The 24,076-nt window shown below is 45.5% G+C and overlaps 1 protein-coding gene across 1 annotated transcript in view; it reads left to right on the forward strand.

The window, feature by feature from the left end:
* The window catches only part of LOC146797905 (uncharacterized), an 83,417-nt gene that overhangs the window by 57,285 nt on the left and 2,056 nt on the right, over window positions 1-24,076 (forward strand). The gene's annotated exons all lie outside the window — the stretch shown is intronic.

The following is a 24,076-nucleotide window of genomic DNA, read 5'->3' on the forward strand; positions in this document are numbered from 1 at the left end:
ACAATTCCAAAGCCTCTTCAGCAGAATATTGTGTGATACCGTATCAAAGGCGGCACTAAATCCCAACTTCAAGATGGCCGCTGTACCCCCTCATCCATAATCTGACGAGCTGATTCAGAAGCCACCAGCCAGGCGGATTCAATTCTATGTGAGGGGCGGAACCCAGATTGGGTCCCTTTCAGTAGGTTATTAGCCTCCAGATAGCTGGACAACTGCATATTCACATGCTTCTCTGTAAAAAAATTTAAGTGTAGGTGACAATGATTTGGGCCGGTAATTTTCCTGCATGGACAGATCAAGTAGTGATTTTTTTAAGAAGAAGTTCCACCATAGCATGTTTCCATCGCTGGAGGACACATCCGGAAGCCAGGGGCAGATGCATGAATTCACCATTGACCTTATATTGGATAGATCGGGGAGACCGGACTTTTCAATAATAGAGACAGACTACTCTTAAAGATCTGATGCAAGATCATGCCCTAGCTGACCCTTGGCACCTACTTTGGCCCACAGGGTGAAACTATACGTTCCTCTCTACTGTCCACGGCATTGAGTCACTTTTTTCTTGTTAGCCATACCTTATTGCCAAACGTCGGAACATGCACCATCGAACCACTGGGCCTATCTGACCACACATCAGTGACCCTTTTGTTGGATCGCCACCATATTGCATCTCGCTATCATACTTGGAGCATGCCTTTGTTGCAGTACGGAAGCCCGCAGGATAAAGGGACTATGTTCTAAGGTACGAAAGTTCCTAGAGCTCAATGAGGGATCCATCAAATCGCTGCAGTCCCTCAGGTTGGCTGAACAGCCCTTTATCAGGAGGATGATGATCCATGACGCAGCATTTAGACACAGGAAAATGCGTGAATCCCATGATCAACTTGTAAATGAGGTATGTGCCCTGCAAAATGCATACACTCTCTCCATCTAATGATAAACTCCGGCTCCTCACGAAGAAGAAATATGAACTTAATACACTCTTCTCTAATATTCAGAAGCATCCAGAATCACTGGTTATTTAGAAAGGCCGTGAATACTTGGTTATTACCGGCCTAATATCACAGCCTTGTCTCTCCTTCCGAAGTCTGTTCCAGAACTAGCGCTGGAACCCCCGGGGCTGGGGCAGCCATGTGCCTTACAAATCTATTAACATAACATACTACGGACAAGGCACTCTTCCGCCTTTGGAGTTGCCACTAAGGTGAGAAAGCAGGGAATGTTTTGGCGCTTCAACTGAAAAACAGAGTAAATGATTCAGCAATCCTGACAATACTAACCCCTGCTGGCCACCTTATACACTGCCCTGTGAATTTGTTGCCTACTACAGCCAGTTGTATACATCGGAGCACCTGGCCCACACACCCGCTGAAGAGGCATTCCCTTTCGTCATTCCTCTTCCACGATTGTCTGTAATGCTGAGGGATTCCCTAGAGCAAGACATTTCAGAAGTAATTGTGGACACCATTAAACAAATGTCAACTGGGAAGGTTTCAGGACAAGACAGCTTTCAGATGGTCTTCTTTAAAATCACAGAGGACTTTACAAAATCCCTCTTGACCAAAGTGTTCCATGAGGCCATTTGTGAATGTCAACTGCGACCGGAATTTACCAAGGCATACATCTCCTTATTCCAAAAACTAATAAGGATTTACAGCATACCTCTAGTAACAGTCCTATTTAGCTACAGAATAGTGATATTAAAAAATATGGTCTAAAGTCCTCTCTGTCCAACTGGGAAAGGTGATCTCTGTGCTCAGTCATAGGAACCAAGTGGGCATCATCTCAGGTCGCTCATTGCGGAACCATTTGAGAACGCTGCTCCCTCTGCTGTGGCAATTCTGCAACGATCAGGATGAGAAGGTGACCCTCTCCCTCAATGCGGTAAATGCCTTTGATCAGGTGGAGTGGGGGAACCTATTTCCCTTTTGTGTGTACTAAATCTATATCTAGCCTCCACTAATATTACTACTATAACATAGTCAGGATGCACCAAACATGTATCTACATCTGTAGCGAATAAAACCTATGTCCGCACGCTGGGGTGGCGCACACATAGGCACCGTGCACATGACATCCGGCGGTAGCTATGCCTATAACGCCGTTATGGAGTGGTTTAACACCGCCTATGGCTGTGCATGAGTACTGCTCACAATTTTGCAGGTCCAGTCTGATGCCTGGGGAATATTCTAAGTAAAGGAATTTGCAGCTCTCTTTAATATATATATATATATATATATATTATCTACTGGCGGTCGCCAGTAGATAGTTATAGTTAGGACCGTGTTTCCATAGGAAATCCGCAACATTCTATTTGGAATAACTTTGGCGCCGGTTGACGAATCCTCGCAAAATTTCCAAAATAGGTGGGGCGCTCCGCTCCACTCCTACCCTGAAAGTCTCGGGGGGATTCGTCAAGCGGGGGCTGAGAAAAAAGGGGGTTCAAAAACGCATTTTCCCCATGCAATTTTCCATAGGGACCTTTAGTCCAAGGTACAGCCCGAACGGCTGAACATAATTACTTGAAATTTGGCAGAGAGGTAGTCCTCAGGTCAGGGAAGTGCCTTTTGCAGGTCTGGTGTCAATCTGTTCAGTAGTTCCTGAGAGAATCAAAAGTAAAATCATATATATATGTGGGCGGAGCCTAACCACACATCTCATCCTGAGATCTGATTGGCTGTCAGCACTTCATCCAAGAAGTGTTGGCAGCCATCTTGGGACCAATATACATGATAGCACCTCATTAAAAAGCATTGCAGTTAATAGAAGGTTTTAAGACTTTAGTTACATTATAAATCATTTGTTGATGGTACCATACTGATTTTAGGAATTGTGGTATGTTCTAAGGTGATTTCACCATGTGAAAAAGCCTTTTGCTGTGATATCATGAATCATGATTGAGAGAAAAATATGTTCTCATGCTTTTCCCACAGAGGTTTGGAAGGTGATCTATAAGCTAAACTGAGAGCTTATTTTCTGTAAATTCACATTATCTTTCTCAGTCATGTGAGAATGAAGTCTGACATTCTCAGTAAAACATGTACATCCAACAAGGGCAGAGACTGTCAGTTGATTCCTTTGTGTTCTACTGCAGCTTCCCAGAGTGTTCCAAAGAACAACTAGAGCGCTAACAGTCCTACTTATGATAAACGTATGGCACACCTGAAGCCATCTTGCTTGGATTAAAGTGGTAACTCTTAAAACATTTAATTTAAAAAGGAACAAAATGAGGGGGTTCATTTTTCCATAACAAGTATGATTAGTGCTGCAGAAAGAAAAATTAGGGCACATTTTGAGTGACTTCTCAAATCCTCTTCTAATTCATTAAAAAATTCTGACATGCAAACTGAAACATGCACTTTCAATACCAGCAGCAGTTTTCTCTGGTGAGCAGTAGCTTTACTACAGTGATTTAATGAGCAAAAAGAGTGCTAACATTCTGAATTTATGGCAAATGTGTGACACATCTGAATGCCTTCTTGATGGAATCAAAGTAAAAAACTGAAAGTATTTCCTACTGAGGAGACTGCAGTAAATGAGGAAATTAGGAAACTTCATAACAAATAAGTCTCCCAAGATGGCCACCAGAGACAAAAGAGCCCAAATGTAGCCCAAATATCACCCAGATGTAGCCCAAGTATAGCCCAATGACAGAATGTCCAAAAGTGTTCTTAAAAACAACTAGAGCGCTTACTGTCTTCATTATGACAAAAGTATGGCACACCTGAAGCCATCTTGATTGGAATAAACTGGTAACACTTAAAACATTTAATTTTAAAAGGAACACAATGAGGGGGTTCATTTTGCCATAGAAATTATGATTAATGCTAAAGAAAGTAAATGAGGGCACATTTTGAGTGACTTCTCAAATCCTCTTCTATTTCATTAAAAAATTCTGACATGCAGACTGAAACATGCACTTTTAATACCAGGAGCAGACTTCCATGGTGAACAGTAGTTTTACTACAGTGATCTAATGAGCAACTAGAGTGCTAACTTTCAGAATTTATGGCAAATGTGTGACATATCCGAATACCTTCATGATGGAATCAAAGTAAAAAACTGAAAGCATTTCCTACTGAGGAGACTGCAGTACATGAGGATATTAGGAAACTTCATAACAAATAAATCTCCCAAGATGGCCACCGGAGACAAAAGAGCCCAAATGTAGCCCAAAATCACCCAGATGTAGCCCAAATATAGCCCAATGACAGAAGTGTGCAAAACACTTATTATTTTGTGTTTTTGCAGTGTTATATAGTGCAGACTTGTCAGGTATTGGAGTGCTTTACATGAGCATTGGTTACATCACACAAGAACAAATTCATTTTGGTTGTAGACATGGGGAGACTAAGTGATTTGACCAGAATCACAGAATGTCGAGCTGAAGCAGAAACTCCAACCTGGTTCCCCAGTTGCAAAGTCTGCAGTTCTGGAAGTAACACCACATCCTCTCCCCTAAGTGCAACATTTAATCAAGTGGTCAACTGGATAAAAAAACATAAAGATAACAAATAATTTTAAAGTGCTTTGTCGCTATTTAAAAACTCAGAAAATATGTCCTTATTTTAGTCTTTTAGAGCCCTAACCATAATTTTGATGCCAATAAGACCCTCTCATATATGTAATTTCTAAAGGAAAACTCTAGGTATTACAGTTTTGATTACATCAAGATGACGTCAGGCGTTCCACACTTTTGTAATAAATATAGAATGTTAGCAATCTAGTTGTTCATTAGGATACTGTTGAGAGGCAGAGGCCAGGGGCACGGACTCTGAAAATTGAAGGCAGGTAGGAGGGTGCAAAGGCAACAATTTAACCACACTGAGCAGGCAGGAAGGGCCGTGGCAGCACAACAGACTATGGAGGGCAGTGGAAAGGGGGGCAGGGGCAACAAACCAACAATACAGGACTTGCAAGAGAGGCTGTGGCAATGTAATAGATCATTGTGGGCAGAAGAAAGAGGCAATGGTAGTGCAACCATACATGCCAACAGACCCGATTCAGCCAGGAAACGTCCAATGTTTTTAAGCTCAAATGGGCTTTATTTGATCTGTCTCCTGTCTACAATCTCCTCTTTTTCAATGTAACTCAAAGGGGAAAATCAATACCCCAGTGTTTTTTTCAAAATCTCCCTCTTACCAAGTTCAAAATGTTCGCAAGTATGATACATTGGATCATGGAAGGAAATGGGGTAGGGACATGGACTTGGATAACAGAGGACAGGAGGGACATGGAGAGGTGCACCAAACTGACCCTGCAGGGCAGGCATCAGGGTTTTCAGCAGCACAATACACCACACGGGGCATGCAGGACGGGAGTGCAGCACAACAATTCATAGAAAGCAAGAGGGAGGGGACAGGACCATGCACATGGACAACAGAGAACAGAGGGGCAAGAGGCAATGGTAGCTAGCTGACCATAATGGACAGACAGGAGAGAAAGCTGCAGCATAACAGACCATAAAGGGCAGGAGGGACGGATCAGGGGCATTACAATGGAACAGACAAGCCAGGAGGGAGGGAGTAGGGGTCTGCACATGTAAACAGAGGGCTGGGGGCAAGGGGGCAGGGCAGGAGCAGCAAGATAGCCATGGAGGTCAGGCAGGATGGGCACTAGAAGCAAGACACACCGTGAAGAGCAACAGTGAGACTGTGATGGCATACACACAGACCATGGAGGGAAGGTGGGAAGGGGTCAGGGGCAGCTAACTGACCACACTGGGAAGGTGGGAGGGGCCATGGCAGCACAGAAGACCATGCATGGCAAGTGGGAGGGTTAGTGGCAGCACAATGGCTATGATGGGCAAGAAGGAGGGTGCAGGGGCATGCACAAAGGACGATGGAGGATAGAAGGGAGGGTCAGGACCTGTGCACGGACAAGAAAGTTCAGGGGAAGGGGCCTCACAACCCACCGCACGGGGCAGGCAGGAGGAGCAGTTGCAGCACAAAAGACCAGAGAGGGCAGAAGGGTGTGGCAGTACAATGGACCATGTAGGACAGGAGGAAGAGGATAGGGGTATGGCATGTGGACAGGCAGGGTGGAGGTGGCAGGGACAGGTTACAGTCATCTGACAATGCTAGGCAGGTGGGAGGGGAGTGGCAGCTCATCAGAACACTCAGAGTAGATAGGAGTGGCAGGTCCATGGAACATAGTGGGCAAAAAGGATGGAGCAGGGGCATGCACAAAGACATCAGAGGGCGGGGGAAGGAGAATAGGGGCAGCAAGCTAAGCACAGAGTTTAAGCAGGAGGTCAATGATGGGGCATAGAATTGGGCAATGGAGGGCAGGAGGAGTGGACTGGTACATCATACTAATTTGAGGGCAGTGGCAGCACATCAGACCATGCATGGCAGGAGGGAGGAGGCTAGTCCATGGATTCACACAACAGAGGATAGGGAGGAGGGGGATGGGGCAGCAAGCTAACTGTTCAGAGAAGGCGGGTATTAGGAACTTTATTGTTTTTAAAACGTGTGTCTGTGCGAACTACTTAAAATATGAACAAGTATGCAGCATAATCTCACTTTTATTTAGGAAGAAGAGGACGTTTGTGACTGTGACTCCGGGCTCACTTGGCAGAAACACCCCCTGACCCTCCACCCCCTATCGCAAAATGTAATGCCCGTGAAAAGGGTAGGTGAACACAGTGTTATATAGAACATAGTCCTGAGAGCACGATTGAAAATGAAAACTAGATATAGTGTATGGTATAAACTATGCACCAAAAAGTGTGATATAAGATGAACCGGGCGTGAAATATAATATGCAATACATTGTGCGCAATGACAGATTCATTGGAGAGCGCAAGATAGCACAGGCACTAGCGCGTGCTATGCGATATGCGCCTTGGAGTGTAATATGCACAGGGCAGTGTTGTGTAACCTAACTAGTCTCTAAAGTTGTAATATAAAATTTGTGCTGGGGAGTGTAACGTTGCATATGCACTGTGACAAAGATATGAATCCCAGATTGTAATATGTATGGCATAGCACTGTGCGTTATAACATAGGCATCGAGGAAGGCACGTTAGATGGGGCAATATAACCCGTGCGAAGACAAGTGTGGCATGACATATTCACGGGGTGGTGTTACAGTGCACATGGGCTAGAGAGTTTCATAGCATATGCACTAGCTAGTGGAATACAACACAGAGGTGTGTGGCACTCGGCAGGCAATGGTGGGTGTAACACAGCATTGGGCTCTGCCAGGAGCGCGCTGTGACTCTCAAGTGATGTTCGTCCCCTTTCCAGAGAGTAAAATAAAAAGTATTACACATCCGGCAGTGGATGTGTGTTTTATTAACCGTGAGGGGGGTTTCTTGCATAGTTTTTGTCGAATCCCCTTTGAATGACTTGGTGTGCATGTGTATTAAATGTGCCCGTCAATAGCTACCCATGTTTGTATAAATAAACGACAAGGGTGTCTACCGGGATTAGGCACGGTAGGGCATCAGACATGTCAGAGCTTCACTAGTGGTGTAAATACATTCCACGTGGATTCATTGTATGCATAGTCGCCTTTTAATGAATATTCGTCATGGTGATAGGTACGTACGGTTTGTCCAGCATGTCCTAGGTGTGTCTATAAATATATATTTTTTTAAAATAATAAAAAACAGTGGCCGGCCCTGGGGATTGGGGTCAAAAAAATATAATTAGGAGACAGGCCCTGGGGGATGGGGTCATCAGGGCCAATAAATTAGAATAGGAAGGGGAACCAAGCAGCCCCCCTTCTTAAAAAATTAAAATAAATAAAAGACTGGCATCGTGCCGGAGGCCACGCCCCCTCCTTGCAGCACTCTGCAAACGCGCCCCCTGGTGAGTTGTAAGTTGGGGAATTAATTCCTCTTCAATACTGAGGGTCCCTGAGGGCCAACTAGCCCAACAGGCATCTCCAGTATGCGCCAGGGAGCTGCGCTGCAGACAGGTGTTCTGAGGCCAAGCCCCTTTTTACACCTCTCTAAAACGCAGCTCTGTGGTGCTTACTGGAGGTACCTAGTGGTCTAGTTTGACCCTAGGGACCCTTAGGATTCAAGGGGACTTAATCTCTCAACTTAGAACAGCCACAGGCCGCGTTTACACAGTGGTGAAGGGAGGGGACTGGGCCTGAGGTGACGTGGTTTTGTACAAGTGAAAAGTCCAGCTAACTATAACACCCCTCAGTGATGTCATGAGTGATGTCACTGACCATGTCATGAGTGATGTAATATGTGACATCATCAGCAGTGCATTGCGGGCGCGCGAGTTGTAGTTAGCTGAACTAACTATAACGGGGGAATTTCAATGGTTTTGTACAAGTGAAAAGTCTAGCTAACTATAACACCCCTGAAACCTATGGTTTTTTCAGTGAATTTTTGAGGTTTTTTAAATGCTAATTCCTAACTGTAACGTGACTGAAACCTATGGTTTTTTCTGTGAATTTCAAAGGTTTTTTAAATGCTAATTTCTAACTATGCCTACAGAGATAGGACATGTGAAGAAAGAAGAAGATAAAATGCACAGAAAGAAAAAAAAGAAGTGCAGAAAGAAGCAACAGAAGTCCTCAAAGACAAAGAAAAGTGCAGGAAGAAGGATAACGTGCAGAAAGAACAAAAAGAAGAGCAGAAAGAATCCTTGTTGCAAAATCAGCCTGTACCCTCAACTTTTTCAGACGGATACTGGTGGTAACTGAGTCTGACTAACCAGTCCTAGAGCCAGTGCTATGTTAAAAGACACTTAGAATACAGTGAAAACACCTACATACACTAGGGAACATTATGCGTTGGGGTCCCCCTGTGATTAGCATGACCCCCTCTGTAAGCCCCTAGTATATAATAGGGCAGGGGGGTTAAAACTACCTCTTAAAACAGGCCACAGGGCGTTTTTGCACACGTTAACTCAGGCCCCGTCCCCTCCCTTCACCACTGTGTAAACACGCCCTGTGTCCGTTTTTAGTTGGGAGATTAAGTTCATTTGAATCCTGAGGGTCCCTAGCGTCCAACTAGCCCACTAGGTACCTCCAGTAAGTGCCACAGAGCTGCGTTGCAGAGAGGTGTAAAAAGTGGCACGGCCTGGACCACCTCTCTGCAATGCAGCTCAGTGGCGCTTACTGGAAGCACTTGGTGGGCTAGTTAGCCCCCAGGGGCCCTCAGTATTGAAGGGAAATTATATCCCCAATTTATAACGTGCCATAGTGCGTGTTTGCGCACGTCACCTCAGGCCCCGTCCCCTCCCTTCACCACTGTGTAAACGCGCCCTGTGGCTGTTCTAAGTTGGGAGATTAAGTCCCCTTGAATCCTAAGGGTCCCTAGGGTCAAACTAGACCACTAGGTACCTCCAGTAAGCACCACAGAGCTGCGTTGCAGAGAGGTGTAAAAAGGTGCTTGGCCTCAGAACACCTGTCTGCAGCGCAGCTCCCTGGCGCATACTGGAGATGCCTGTTGGGCTAGTTGGCCCTCAGGGACCCTCAGTATTGAAGAGGAATTAATTCCCCAACTTACACCTCACCAGGGGGCGCGTTTGCAGAGGGCTGCAAGGAGGGGGCGTGGCCTCCGGCACGATGCCAGTCTTCTATTTATTTTAATTTTTTAAGAAGGGGGGCTGTGTGGTTCCTCTTCTTATTCTAATTTATCGGCCCTGATGACCCCATCCCCCAGGGCCTGTCTCCTATTTATATTTTTTTGACCCCAATCCCCAGGGCCGGCCACTGTTTTTTATTATTTTTAAAAAATATATATTTATAGACACACCTAGGACATGCTGGACAAACCGTACGTACCTATCACCATGACGATTTGCGTGATATTCATTAAAAGGCGACTATGCATACAATGAATCCACGTGGAATGTATTTACACCACTAGTGAAGCTCTGACATGTCTGATGCCCTACCGTGCCTAATCCCGGTAGACACCCTTGTCGTTTATTTATACAAACATGGGTAGCTATTGACGGGCACATTTAATACACATGCACACCAAGCCATTCAAAGGGGATTCGACAAAAATTCGACCAATACTATGCAAGAAACCCCCCTCACGGTTAATAAAACACACATCCACTGCCGGATGTGTAATACTTTTTATTTTACTCTCTGGAAAGGGGACGAACATCACTTGAGAGTCACAGCGCGCTCCTGGCAGAGCCCAATGCTGTGTTACACCCACCATTGCCTGCCGAGTGCCACACACCTCTGTGTTGTATTCCACCAGCTAGCGCATATGCTATGACACTCTCTAGCCCATGTTCACTGTAACACCACCCCGTGAATATGTCATGCCACACTTGTCTTCGCACGGGTTATATTGCCCCATCTAACGTGCCTTCCTCGATGCCTATGTTATAACGCACAGTGCTATGCCATACATATTACAATCTGGGATCCATATCTTTGTCACAGTGCATATGCAACGTTACACTCCTCAGCACATATTTTATATTACAACTTTAGAGACTAGTTAGGTTACACAACACTGCCCTGTGCATATTACACTCCAAGGCGCATATCGCATAGCACGCGCTAGTGCCTGTGCTATCTCGCGCTCTCCAATGAATCTGTCATTGCGCACAATGTATTGCATATTATATTTCACGCCCGGTTCATCTTATATCACACTTGTTGGTGCATAGTTTATACCATACACTATATCTAGTTTTCATTTTCAATCGTGCTCTCAGGACTATGTTCCATATAACACTGTGTTCACCTACCCTTTTCACAGGCATTACATTTTGCGATAGGGGGTGGAGGGTCAGGGGGTGTTTCTGCCAAGTGAGCCCGGAGTCACAGTCACAAACGTCCTCTTCTTCCTGAATAAAAGTGAGATTATGCTGCATACTTGTTCATATTTTAAGTAGTTCGCACAGACACACGTTTTAAAAACAATAAAGTTCCTAATACCCGCCTTCTCTGAACAGTTAGCTTGCTGCCCCACCCCCCTCCTCCCTATCCTCTGTTGTGTGAATCCATGGACTAGCCTCCTCCCTCCTGCCATGCATGGTCTGATGTGCTGCCACTGCCCTCAATTTAGTATGATGTACCAGTCCACTCCTCCTACCCTCCATTGCCCAATTCTATGCCCCATCATTGACCTCCTGCTTAAACTCTGTGCTTAGCTTGCTGCCCCTATTCTCCTTCCCCCTGCCCTCCGATGTCTTTGTGCATGCCCCTGCTCCATCCTTTTTGCCCACCATGTTCCATGGACCTGCCACTCCTATCTACTCTGAGTGTTCTGTTGAGCTGCCACTCCCCTCCCACCTGCCTAGCATTGTCAGATGACTGTAACCTGTCCCTGCCACCTCCACCCTGCCTGTCCACATGCCATGCCCCTATCCTCTTCCTCCTGTCCTACATGGTCCATTGTACTGCCACACCCTTCTGCCCTCCCTGGTCTGTTGTGCTGCAACTGCTCCTCCTGCCTGCCCCGTGCGGTCTGTTGTGAGGCCCCTTCCCCTGAACTTTCTTGTCTGTGCACAGGTCCTGACCCTCCCTTCTATCCTCCATCGTCCTTTGTGCATACCCATGCACCCTCCTTCTTGCCCATCATAGCCATTGTGCTGCTACTAACCCTCCCACTTGCCATGCATGGTCTTCTGTGCTGCCATTGCGCCTCCCACCTTCCCTGTGTGGTCAGTTAGCTGCCCCTGACCCCCTCCCACCTTCCCTCCATGGTCTGTGTGTATGCCATCACACGCTCACTGTTGCTCTTCATGGTGTGTCTTGCTTCTAGTGCCCATCCTGCCTGACCTCCATGGCTATCTTGCTGCCCCCTTGCCCCCAGCCCTCTGTTTACATGTGCAGACCCCTACTCCCTCCCTCCTGGCTTGTCTGTTCCATTGTAATGCCCCTGATCCGTCCCTCCTGCCCTTTATGGTCTGTTATGCTGCCGCTTTCTCTCCTGTCTGTCCATTATGGTCAGCTAGCTACCATTGCCTCTTGCCCCTCTGTTCTCTGTTGTCCATGTGCATGGTCCTGTCCCCTCCCTCTTGCTTTCTATGGATTGTTGTGCTGCACTCCCGTCCCGCATGCCCTGTGTGGTGTATTGTGCTGCTGCAAACCCTGATGCCTGCCCTGCAGGGTCAGTTTGGTGCACCTCTCCATGTCCCTCCTGTCCTCTGTTATCCAAGTCCATGTCCCTACCCCATTTCCTTCCATGATCCAATGTACCATACTTGCGAACATTTTGAGCTTGGTAAGAGGGAGATTTTGAAAAAAAACTGGGGTATTGATTTTCCCCTTTGAGTTACATTGAAAAAGAGGAGATTGTTGACAGGAGACAGATCAAATAAAGCCCATTTGAGCTTAAAAACATTGGACGTTTCCTGGCTGAATCGGGTCTGTTGGCATGTATGGTTGTACTACCATTGCCTCTTTCTTCTGCCCACAATGGTCTATTACATTGCCACAGCCTCTCTTGCAAGTCCTGTATTGTTGGTTTGTTGCCCCTGCCTCCCTTTCCACTGCCCTCCATAGTCTGTTGTGCTGCCACGGCCCTTCCTGCCTGCTCAGTGTGGTTAAATTGTTGCCTTTGCACCCTCCTACCTGCCTTCAATTTTCAGAGTCCGTGCCCCTGGCCTCTGCCTCTCAACAGTATCCTAATGAACAACTAGATTGCTAACATTCTATATTTATTACAAAAGAGTGGAACGCCTTACGTCATCTTGATGTAATCAAAACTGTAATACCTAGAGCATTTCCTTTAGAAATTACATATATGAGAGGGTCTTATTGGCATCAAAATTATGGTTAGTGCTCTAAAAGACTAAAATAAGGACATATGTTCTGAGTTTTCAAATTGCGACAAAGCACTTTTAAATTATTTGTTATCTTTGTTTTTTTATCCAGTTGACCACTTGATTAAATGTTGCACTTAGGGGAGAGGATGTGGTGTTACTTCCAGAACTGCAGACTTTGCAACTGGGGAACCAGGTTGGAGTTTCTGCTTCAGCTCGACATTCTGTGATTCTGGTCAAATCACTTAGTCTCCCCATGTCTACAGCCAAAATGAATTTGTTCTTGTGTGATGTAACCAATGCTCATGTAAAGTACTCCAATACCTGACAAGTCTGCACTATATAACACTGCAAAAACACAAAATAATAAGTGTTTTGCACACTTCTGTCATTGGGCTATATTTGGGCTACATCTGGGTGATTTTGGGCTACATTTGGGCTCTTTTGTCTCCGGTGGCCATCTTGGGAGATTTATTTGTTATGAAGTTTCCTAATCTCCTCATGTACTGCAGTCTCCTCAGTAGGAAATGCTTTCAGATTTTTACTTTGATTCCATCATGAAGGTATTCAGATATGTCACACATTTGCCATAAATTCTGAAAGTTAGCACTCTAGTTGCTCATTAGATCACTGTAGTAAAACTACTGTTCACCATGGAAGTCTGCTCCTGGTATTAAAAGTGCATGTTTCAGTCTGCATGTCAGAATTTTTTAATGAAATAGAAGAGGATTTGAGAAGTCACTCAAAATGTGCCCTCATTTTCTTTCTTCAGCATTAATCATATTTTCTATGGCAAAATGAACCCCCTCATTGTGTTCCTTTTTAAATTAAATGTTTTAAGTGTTACCAGTTTATTCCAATCAAGATGGCTTCAGGTGTGCCATACTTTTGTCATAATGAAGACAGTAAGCGCTCTAGTTGTTTTTGAGAACACTTTTGGACATTCTGTCATTGGGCTATACTTGGGCTACATCTGGGTGATATTTGGGCTACATTTGGGCTCTTTTGTCTCTGGTGGCCATCTTGGGAGACTTATTTGTTATGAAGTTTCCTAATTTCCTCATTTACTGCAGTCTCCTCAGTAAGAAATACTTTCAGTTTTTTACTTTAATTCCATCAAGAAGGCATTCAGATGTGTCACACATTTGCTATAAATTCAGAATGTTAGCACTCTTTTTGCTCATTAGATCACTGTAGTAAAGCTACTGCTCACCAGGGAAAACTGCTGCTGGTATTGAAAGTGCATGTTTCAGTCTGCATGTCAGAATTTTTTAATGAAATAGAAGAGGATTTGAGAAGTCACTCAAAATGTGCCCTAATTTTTCTTTCTGCAGCACTAATCATACTTTTTATGGAAAAATGAACCCCCTCATTTTGTTCCTTTTTAAATTAAATGTTTTAAGAGTTACCACTTTAATCCAAGCAAGATGGCTTAAGGTGTGCCATATGTTTATCATAAGTAGGACTGTTAGCGCTCTAGTTGTTCTTTGGAACACTCTGGGAAGCTGCAGTAGAACACAAAGGAATCAACTGACAGTCTCTGCCCTTGTTGGATGTACATGTTTTACTGAGAATGTCAGACTTCATTCTCACATGACTGAGAAAGATAATGTGAATTTACAGAAAATAAGCTCTCAGTTTAGCTTATAGATCACCTTCCAAACCTCTGTGGGAAAAGCATGTGAAAATAGTTTTCTCTCAATCATGATATCCCAGCAGAAGGCTTTTTCACATGGTAAAATCACCTTAGAACATACCACAATTCCTAAAATGAGTATGGTACCATCAACAAATGATTTATAATGTAACTAAAGTTTTAAAACCGTCTATTAACTGCAATGCTTTTTAATGAGGTGCTATCATGTATCATGTATATTGGTCCCAAGATGGCTGCCAACACTTCTTGGATGAAGTGCTGACAGCCAAAAAGTCCCGCCCTCGATAAGGCATTGCTGGGGCTTGTGGGAGTTGAAGTGCCAAAATGTCCGCAAAGAGTTATCATCAAGCGGGGGTCCACTCAAGACTTAAATTGCAGGAATCAGTGCGCTTGAATCCTTTGCGGACATTTCGGCACTTCAACTCCCACAAGCCCCAGCAATGCCTTATCAAGGGCGGGACTTTGTGATTATTAAGGGAGTTGGCCAGCAGCATGCACGAACTTCCTCTATGACCCATAAAGAAGAGGAAACTCGAAACGCGTCGGAACTAGGGGAAGCTGCATTACTTACCTACTTGTGTAACACGTCCATACCTGATTGCAAATAAAGGCTGGTAACCCCGTGAAGGCTCGAGTGCGTTTCTTAGTGAGCTACCAATGTGGATATATACAAGAGGTTTTTATTTTCTTTTTCTTTTACAAGCCAAGGTGCATTGTGCTGAATAAAACGAAAAATAACCTACGCGTTTTGGCCTGAGCCTTCAACTGGACCATAGAGTGATAACATACAGAGTGACTATTTAAAGGGTAACATCTCTCTTTCCCTTCACCCATTTTAGAAGAACGCTGGATCGTACACATAATTTCTTTTTTGCATATTGGTGGCAAAAGTACAATACATTTCCTACGATAACATATTTCCATGCATTAAATATCATTTACTACAACTTTTTCATACAGTGAATGCCATAGACTAAAGCATCCTTATTATTATGTTCATGTCTAGAAGATATGTCCATTGTACCGTTGGGAGAGATGCCTTTTCAGGGTTTTCATATCTCCCGAAATGCATATACTAAATCCTCTGTTGTTTCGCTTTTTATTTATTACATATTTTTTCTGCTTTTCAACCTTTTGCAAACAGTTCACTTTATCCTTAAAGTACACTAATCATCTGGCACCCACCATGCTATGAACGTAAGGTGTGTACATGTTAATTTGTAAGTAGACATCCTGAGATTAAAGTACTCTCTAAATTAACCATATTCAGGCTATCACTGTGTCGTTATCTGCCTGTTGGTTGTTAGCATCCTTATCTTCCATTCTACTTAAATAGATAAAGTGATCTAAAGATGTTTTTGGGACAATTTTATAACAATGGTTAAAGTAACGTTATGGTGAGGTCAATATGTCAGTGACAATATTTTTTAACTAAAATACACAGAAATTCACCAGTTATAGTTAGCAGAGCTAACTATAACTTGCGCCCTGCCATTAACTTCTTAGGACCTCACATATTACCTCACTCATGACATGTTCTATAACATCATTTATGACATCACTTGATCGTAACCTGAACCTTATTTTCATCAGCTAGGCCTGGACCCTATAGAATACCAGCCCTATGAGGAAGAACTAAGTGTGGACCGGTATGAGGATGCCTGGATATGTCTCCAGATGCCTGTCTGCTTTCTCGCCCTACCGTGGCGGTGGAGAAGATAGCTTCTTACGCTGTGGTGTTGCGAAGGGCCGCTGAGCTCCTTGACCTTCAGCTACCCATGGTGGCAGTTAAGTCTAATCTCTTGACGGAGGTGCTGCAACCAGGAATTTCCAGATCGGAAATCTTACTCCCATTCAATGACACCTTCACTGACGTCCTGTTGGGTACCTGCTCCAAACTCATCACAGGGGCTCCTGTGAATAGGACATTTGCCTGCCACCATTGCCCCGCACCTGGGGACCCAAACTTCCTCACGCAACACCCTACCCCTGAGAACTTGGTGGGTTCAAAGCTTCCACCTACCAAGGTGCTTTCCCTACCACTCTCCCAGATAGGGAATCCAAGAGGCTGGACTCATTTGGGAAGATGATGTTTTCTTTGGCCAGCCTGGCATTGTTGTCCCTGAACACTGCATGCCTTTTGGACCATTATTCCCACACTCTGTGGGATACCGTAGCTCAGGTGCTGCCACAGGTGCCGGAGGAGGCCTGGGCTGTACTCTCCCAAGCTGTCACCGTCAGGAGAGAAGTAGCAAAGTTCACTATTCGATGCAGACTTGACACGACCGACTCGCCAGGCAGAGTGGTTTCCAAGACAATGGCCCTTAGGAGCCACATCTGGCTGAGGATTACTGGCTTTTCGGGGAATGGCCATGCTTCCTTTATAGACAGGCCCTTTGATGGAACCTGTCTCTTCAGAGACAAGGCAAAATTCGGGGTGCAAGTGCTTTAAGGATTCTAATGCTACGGCCAGGTTCCTGGGCCTCTCTGCTGCCTCATATCCACCTCAATCAGCCTTTCCCTCCTTTCGTGCCTACGGAAGGGGCTTCCAGCTGATCCAATTACCGCCATGCCATCACACTGCACATGCAGTCCAGCCTCTGCGTGGCCGAGGGCACGGTACCCACAGACCTTGTAGATCATGGGGACCACAGACTGGTCAGTCCACCACCCTCCCCACTGCAACTGCCTCCAAACCCTCCTACTCTGCCCCTTTATTACCTTGGGCACCCAGTTGGCGGCAGGATTCGCCATCACCTGTCCCATGGGCAGGTCATAACATTGGACAGGTGGTGTTTGCAGATTGTGTGAAGGGGCTACTCCCTCCCCTTAGGGGCTAATTCCTCCCCTTCAAGACTACTCCTCCCCCCATGCCACCATCTCTCAATCGCCTGATGGAGGATCATCTGTCTGTTTTCTGCCAAGGGAGGCATAGAGAGAGTGCCAGTGCCAAAAGTAGGCTGTGGTTCTTATTCACAAGAAGGACAAGGGCCTTCGTCCTATTTTCGATCTCAGAACTCTCCATCTCTTCCTCAAAAAGGAGGAATGCAAAATGCTTAGGTCGGCTCAGGTCTGGTCTGCCCTGGACCCAGGAGACTGAATGATTGCGTTGGACTTGCAGGATGCTTATTTTCATATTCACGTCCTGGCTGCCCACCGGCGATATCTGCAGTTTACGTTAGGCCACCAGAACTTTCAATTCACTGTGCTTCCTTTTGGCCTTACCAGTGCCTTTTAGGTGTTCACCAAGGTGATGGCGGTGGTTGCAGCTCATCTGCTGAGGCCAGGGGTGCCAGTCTTCCACTACCTCGAAAACTGGCTGCTGAAGGCGGGCTCGCCCCAGACTGTCATCTTCCACCTCCAGACTACGGCGAACCTTCTGCACTATCTGAGGTTCACTTTCAACATGCCAGAGTCACACCTGACTCCCTCTCATACGTCTCCTTTTCATCGGAGCTGTTCTGGACACAGTGCAGTTTCAGGCTTATCTTCCTAAGCGCTGAGTCCAGGATATTCAGGCTATGATATGGATATTTCAGCCTCTAGCCAAGGTTTCAGTGAGACTGACTCTGAGGCTGCTGGGCCTCATGGCCTCCTGCTTCCTTCTAGTGACACATGCCAGATGTCGTATGCGTATACGCAGCATCAGGGAGATCTCTGTGACCTAGTTCAGATCTCAGTGTGAACTGCGAACGATCTGCAGTGGTGGCCAATGAACTGCGATTGGGTCAGAGGCAGACCCTTCACCCTTCCCCAGCCAGATCTCACAATAGTGACAGATGCGTCATTCTTGGTATAGGGCAGCCATTTGGGAGAGGTGGAGATCAGAGGACTCTGGTCTCCAGCGGAATCTGGACTCCACATCAACCTGCTGGACCTTTGTGCAATCCGACAGGCATTGAAAGCCTTTCTGCCCTCCATCAGGGGATGGCGGGTACAAGTGTTTACAGACAACACCACCGCCATGTGGTACTGCAACGAACAGGGCAGGTGGGGTCCTAGACCCTTTGTCAAGATGCCCAGCGTTTCTGGACATGGCTGGAACAGCAGGGCATATTCCTGGTGGTTCAACACCTGGCGGTTTGTCTGAACGCCAGAGCAGACAAATTCAGCCAAAGATGTCTAGCAGGTCACGAATGGCGTCTCCATTCGGAGGTGGCACAAGATCTCTCAGCAGTGGACAGAGCCTTGGTTAGATCTGTAAGCACCTGCCAAGAACGCACAATGTCAGCAGTTTTGAGTGTTGAAGTTTCCAAAGCGGCACTCCTTCAGAGATGCTTTTCGTCTTGAGTGGAGATCAGGCCTCCTGTATGCCTTTCTTTCCGCCCATACCTCACCTACCCAGAGTTCTCAAGAAAATCAAGAACAATAGGGCCCAAGTCATCCTTGTGGCTCCAGGACTGGGCATAGAGAGTCTGGTGTCCCGATTTACTGAGCATGGCCATCAATCCTCCGATCTGGCTGTCCATTCGGAAGATCTTCTGTCGCAGCAGCAGAGGAGGTTTCTCCACCCGAACCTGTCCACTTTCCACCTTCTAGCATGGAGATTCAGTGGTGACAGTTGACAGCTTTTGACCTTCCTCCTGAAGTCTGTAATTTCATCTTGGCAACTAGGCGTCCCTCCACCAAGACAGTGCTGTTGGAACAAATTTGTGGCATGGTGTGCAGAAACATCTGTTGATCTCCTTTCTGCCCCTCTTTCAGAAATTCTGTTTTTTGTTTTTCTCTTGCCCAGCAGGGCTCAGCTCTGGGCACTGTTAAGGGCTGTCTATCTGCCATTTCTGCCTTTTTGCGGTTGCTTGATGAACCCTCTTTATTCCAGTCTGCTGTTTTACATATGTTTCTAAAGGGTCTTACTTCTCTCTTCCCTCCTTCACTATTCATTATATCTCAGTGGACCTTAATTTGGTTTTGACTTTTTTGATGTGTGCTCCTTTCACACCTCTATTCAGTTGTCCCCTCAGGCTTCTCACCTTGAAAACAGTTTTCCTTGTGGCAGTTACATCTGCCCGCAGAGTAAGTGAGCTGCAGGCCTTATCATCTAAGCCACCTTACTTCTCAGTCTATCCTGACAAAGTGGGGCTTTGCACGAGGGCCTCCTTTCTATCATAAGTGGTTACCCCTTTTCATGTAGGCCAATCTATCACCTTGCCTACCTTTTAAGTCTTTCACATCCCTTTAAAGAAGAAGAGTGACTCCACCGCCTGGACCCAAATAGGTCATTGTCATTCTACCTTGACCGCACACAAGAGTTTTGGATGGATGACCAACTTTTCGTGGGGTATGTTGGTGCAAAGAAAGGTTAAACAGTGCAAAAGCGGGCAATCTCCAGATGGGTCATGCTCTGCATCGAAATCTGCAACGCACTGGCCCAATCCACCAGAGCTTAAGCGGCCAACACTACGTTAACATGCAGAGTTTTGGTCCTGGATATCTGCCAGGAGGCAACGTGGGCTTCCCTGCACACATTCACTAAAGATTGCTGTCTGGGCAGTCAGGTCCGCAGAAATGGGCACTTGGCCCACTTGGTCCTGCTGGATTTTCTCGTTTGAGCTCCTCCGGGGATGGTATTGTTTGGGTATCTTTTCAAAAGGTAAGGAATCTGCGGCTAGAAGTCTCTATCAGATGAACAAGTAACTTACCTTCAGTAATGCCTTATCTGGTTGTGACTTTATCTAGACGCAGATTCCTTACTGACCCACCCATCCAAACAGATTCTAAGGACAGGGATAGGGATGACCCCTTTCAAAGCCCTAATTTTGACACATCAATGGTCAGTGTTCTTTATGGCTCCACGCTTCAGCCGTGGAAAGTCGTGGAAAGTAACTGACGTCAGCGTACCTGGTTGGCACCTATATGAGTACCGCAATGTCCCTTCTAACTCATACGATGCCAACAACGGGCTCGGAGCCCATCAATGCCACCTACAAGCAAATTGGAGTACTATTTATGAAAAATCTTCCAGATCCAGTCTGACGCTTGGGGAAGTTCAAAAGGTAAGGAATCTGCGGCTAGATATAGTCCCTACCAGATGAGGCGTTACCGAAGGTAAGTAACTTGTTCTTTAGACTACCTATCTTTTAGTTGCATGTATCACAAATGGTGCTGAAACTCTTTTGAGGGTAGGAGTACTGACATCAATATTATATCACTGGGCTCATAAAGATTGTGAAAAAACCAAGCATCCCACCAAGACAAAGTGTAGCGAATTAGCCACGCCCATTCGGTAAGAGAGTGGTAAGGGTGTAGTATGTAGCTGGTGACGCATTTTGGAGCACAATATCACAAATGTATTTGTTACACCTGTCAGCCTTTGGGTAGTCTACCCCCAAACTTTTTACCTTACTCCTCCATATTTTTCTGATCTCGTTTTTGTTCGTCTAAGGACTGTGTGCTCTTTATCTTTGCTAAAGTGCGTGTGCTCACTCCTTAACAATATGGTAACACTGGCTTATACCCTATTGGTATATTTAATTTACTTATAAGTCCTTAGTAAAGTAGTACTACCTGTATTCAGGGCTTGTACATTACATGCTATTAGTGGGCCTGCAGTATTTGTTGTGACACCCACATATGTAGCCTTGTAAACTTACCTCAGGCCTGCCATTGCAGTCTGTGTGTACTGTTTTAAACTGCCATTTTGGCCTGGCAGAAGAAGCCTTTTTCCAGGCCTCAACCTTCCTTTATAATACATATATGTCACCCCTATGGTAGGCCTTAAACAGCCCACAGGGATGAGTGCAATGTATTTAAAAAGTAGGACATGTACTTTTAAGTTTTGAGTGTCCTGGTAGTGAAAACTTTCCAATTAGTTTTTCACTACTGCAAGGTCTGCCTCTCCCAAAGGATAACATTGGAATTACCTTATAACATTAACTAAGGATCTCTTCCAAATTGGAACAGGTCAACTGTTTGTTTGGTGTCTTTGGAATTGTAATGAAAATTCCTCTTTTGTGGTAACCTACACATTGCAATTTTGTACATTCCACTTTTAGTAAGTTGGCATTTTCCTGCCTTAGCCATTTAGTTCCTGCAGCTTGTCTCCAGGTCACATGTCTAGGTGTAGTTGCCAGTTGGTCTTTGTTCATTCCTCCCAGACAGCCACACACCCTAAAGAACTTAGGTGTGCCTGGATGGGCCATCACTGGCAGGATGAGAGGGCGAGGCTGGGCACAATCCCACTCACTTACACCTGAATAAGCTGTCCTGCCTTCACACAAAGGATTGCAAACGCCCTGTAGTTAGTCTGGAGCAAGGGCCAGGGAAGCAGAAAACCTGGGCATTTCAAACCGAACTGTCTAGTAACTTCTCCCACTTCAAAGAAGGCACCAGGCATAAATATTGGACCATAGGCACCAACTCATGAGTACAATTATGGATCTGTGGAGAACTCTGCCAGGTAGGAGGACTGCTGTGCCGCTGAAAGGACTGCCACTTCGGTAGACTGCTGCCCTTCTATGCTGACCTGCTTCCCTCTTGCCTGGGTGAGAAGGACTGAAGCCTGTAACCTATTCCCGGGACCACTAAAGTGACTCCAAGGGCTAGTCTCATGTATGGTACCTGGACGCTGCAACTGTGAGTCGTACCATGCCAAGTGGTGGCAGCTTAGTCCTGGACCCATGGAAGTGGGCTTGATGGTGCTTTAACAGCCCATCTGTGGATCCAGCAGAACTGTTGCATCACCTCTGCTGTTCAGTGCAACCCGGAGCAGAACTGACGCATCACCACTTCTGTGTGGACTTTCCGAGTGCAAGGACATCGCATCGCCCTCGCAGCCTCATCAGAACTGCTGCTGCGCAACACATCCTTGACACAGACCCTCAACTCGCAAGCCCCTTATCAACAGCTGCCTCGATGACGATGCAGTGCATCGCAAGCCCCGCAGGTTCTTTGGAACCAGTCGGTGCGCAATGCATCCTCGATGCAGAACTTAATATTGAAAGCCCCTCATCAATGGCCTCCTCAATGACGACTCAGGACCTTGCATCTTGCAGCTACCCGGAACCGATGCTGTGTGATATATCTCCGACCCAGATCTCACATTGCCTCGGCTGCACGACACTTCCTTGACGCAGGAACTCGCAACACTCTGCAACCAGGATTTAGGGTACTCTTGTTCAGTTACCCTAAGTGGATACCTATAGCCAGCCTAAGCTCTATTGCTCAGCCTGAATTTGTGACTTTGCCCTGGTCCGGTGCAACCAGATAACCAAAGTTAGCACTTTGTGTTTTTTTAGTGCTATATTCACTGAAATGTTTAAAACTGCATCGCTCCAGTTCTACTGATTGGACTTTTGTTTCTGTGGTCTTGTTTTATTTATGAAAGCATACCCTATTTTTCTAATCTGGTGTGGGATTTTCCTTGTGTTGTGTTTTCACTTTATTAATGCTTGAAACGCTGCATAAATACTTTACACATTGCCACTAAGTTAAGCTTGACTGCTCTGTGCCAAGGTACAAGAGGGTTGAGTGCGGGTTAATTTGGGGTTTGTTTGTCCCTTCACCTTGACACGGATTGAGGTTGCCTGAGTAGGGCTTCGGCACCCCTCAACGGGTAACCCAATTTCTTATTGTATTACTAAAGCATGGCATGGTGTCACACTGTCACATTCTCTAATAAAATGGACACTCAATTTGCAAAGGCTCTACTCATAAAACTCCAGAGTGCCCCTACAATAATGTGTGGAAAACAAGTTTTAGTGAATGCGTCCTTTGTGCATCACCAAATAGTGTCTTGATTTGTTTTAATCTTGTTTCTTTAATCACACCTCAGAATTATTAAAACAGCACTTAGTTTGTGTTTTTCTAACTACTGATCTATTTTAAAATATTTGTACATTTCATGTATAGTTTTTTACATTTTGTTGTGTAGTAGAAAAAGTGACATCCTGCAGCCTTTCATTTTACACCAGCAAGACTGTCACATAGTTCATTTTACAAAATCCCCTCATTTAGCAGTCAGAGAAAGAAAAGTAACTTGATTTCCATGTTAAAAGAATAATCAGTAATTTTTCAGAAGAAATAGTCTGACATTTGATCTCTGCCTTTGAAATCACAGCAAATGTGACAAGATAAAAACAACATTTACTGGCATCGTTAATGCTAATTCTCCTTTGGAACTCCAAGAGGGTTTTTTGGGGGTGCCACAGCAGCCCCCGCACCCCTACTTCCAGGGCCCATGGGTGTCACCCCTGTGCTGTATGGGAAGATACCACAATCATGTCACATCTGCACATCCTAAGGTTTCTGTTCCTGGGCACCAGACCTTTCTCACCCTCGTTGGCTGGGAGATCATGCAGAACATATTTGTCAGACAAACGTTGCTCCAGAAGGAAACCATGAACCATGCATAGGATATTATAATAGCATGGGAAACAAACACAGACAAGTGTCTGTTTTTCATAGCAAAATTCCAAACTGCTTCTGGCTCAATGGCGATGCATAGGCTTGTGTATCTGTGCCCTAGCAATGAACCATATGATGTTTAGATTTTTTCTTATCCTAAAAAAATTCAAACAATCTCTGGGTCCTTGATAGGGCACAGGTCTCTGTGTCTGCATCCCACCTCATTCGAGAGTTTGCCGATGGCCAGAAGGGATCATACAGTAGCAAACTTCTTCCCAGGCAACAAGGAGATGGGCCCCCATCAGAGTCACGAAACAAAGCATGGCCCAGAGGACATTGTTAAAAAATGAAGTATATATAA

The sequence above is a fragment of the Triturus cristatus genome, chromosome 9, assembly GCF_964204655.1.
Source record: "Triturus cristatus chromosome 9, aTriCri1.1, whole genome shotgun sequence".
Classification (NCBI taxonomy): Eukaryota; Metazoa; Chordata; class Amphibia; order Caudata; family Salamandridae; genus Triturus; species Triturus cristatus.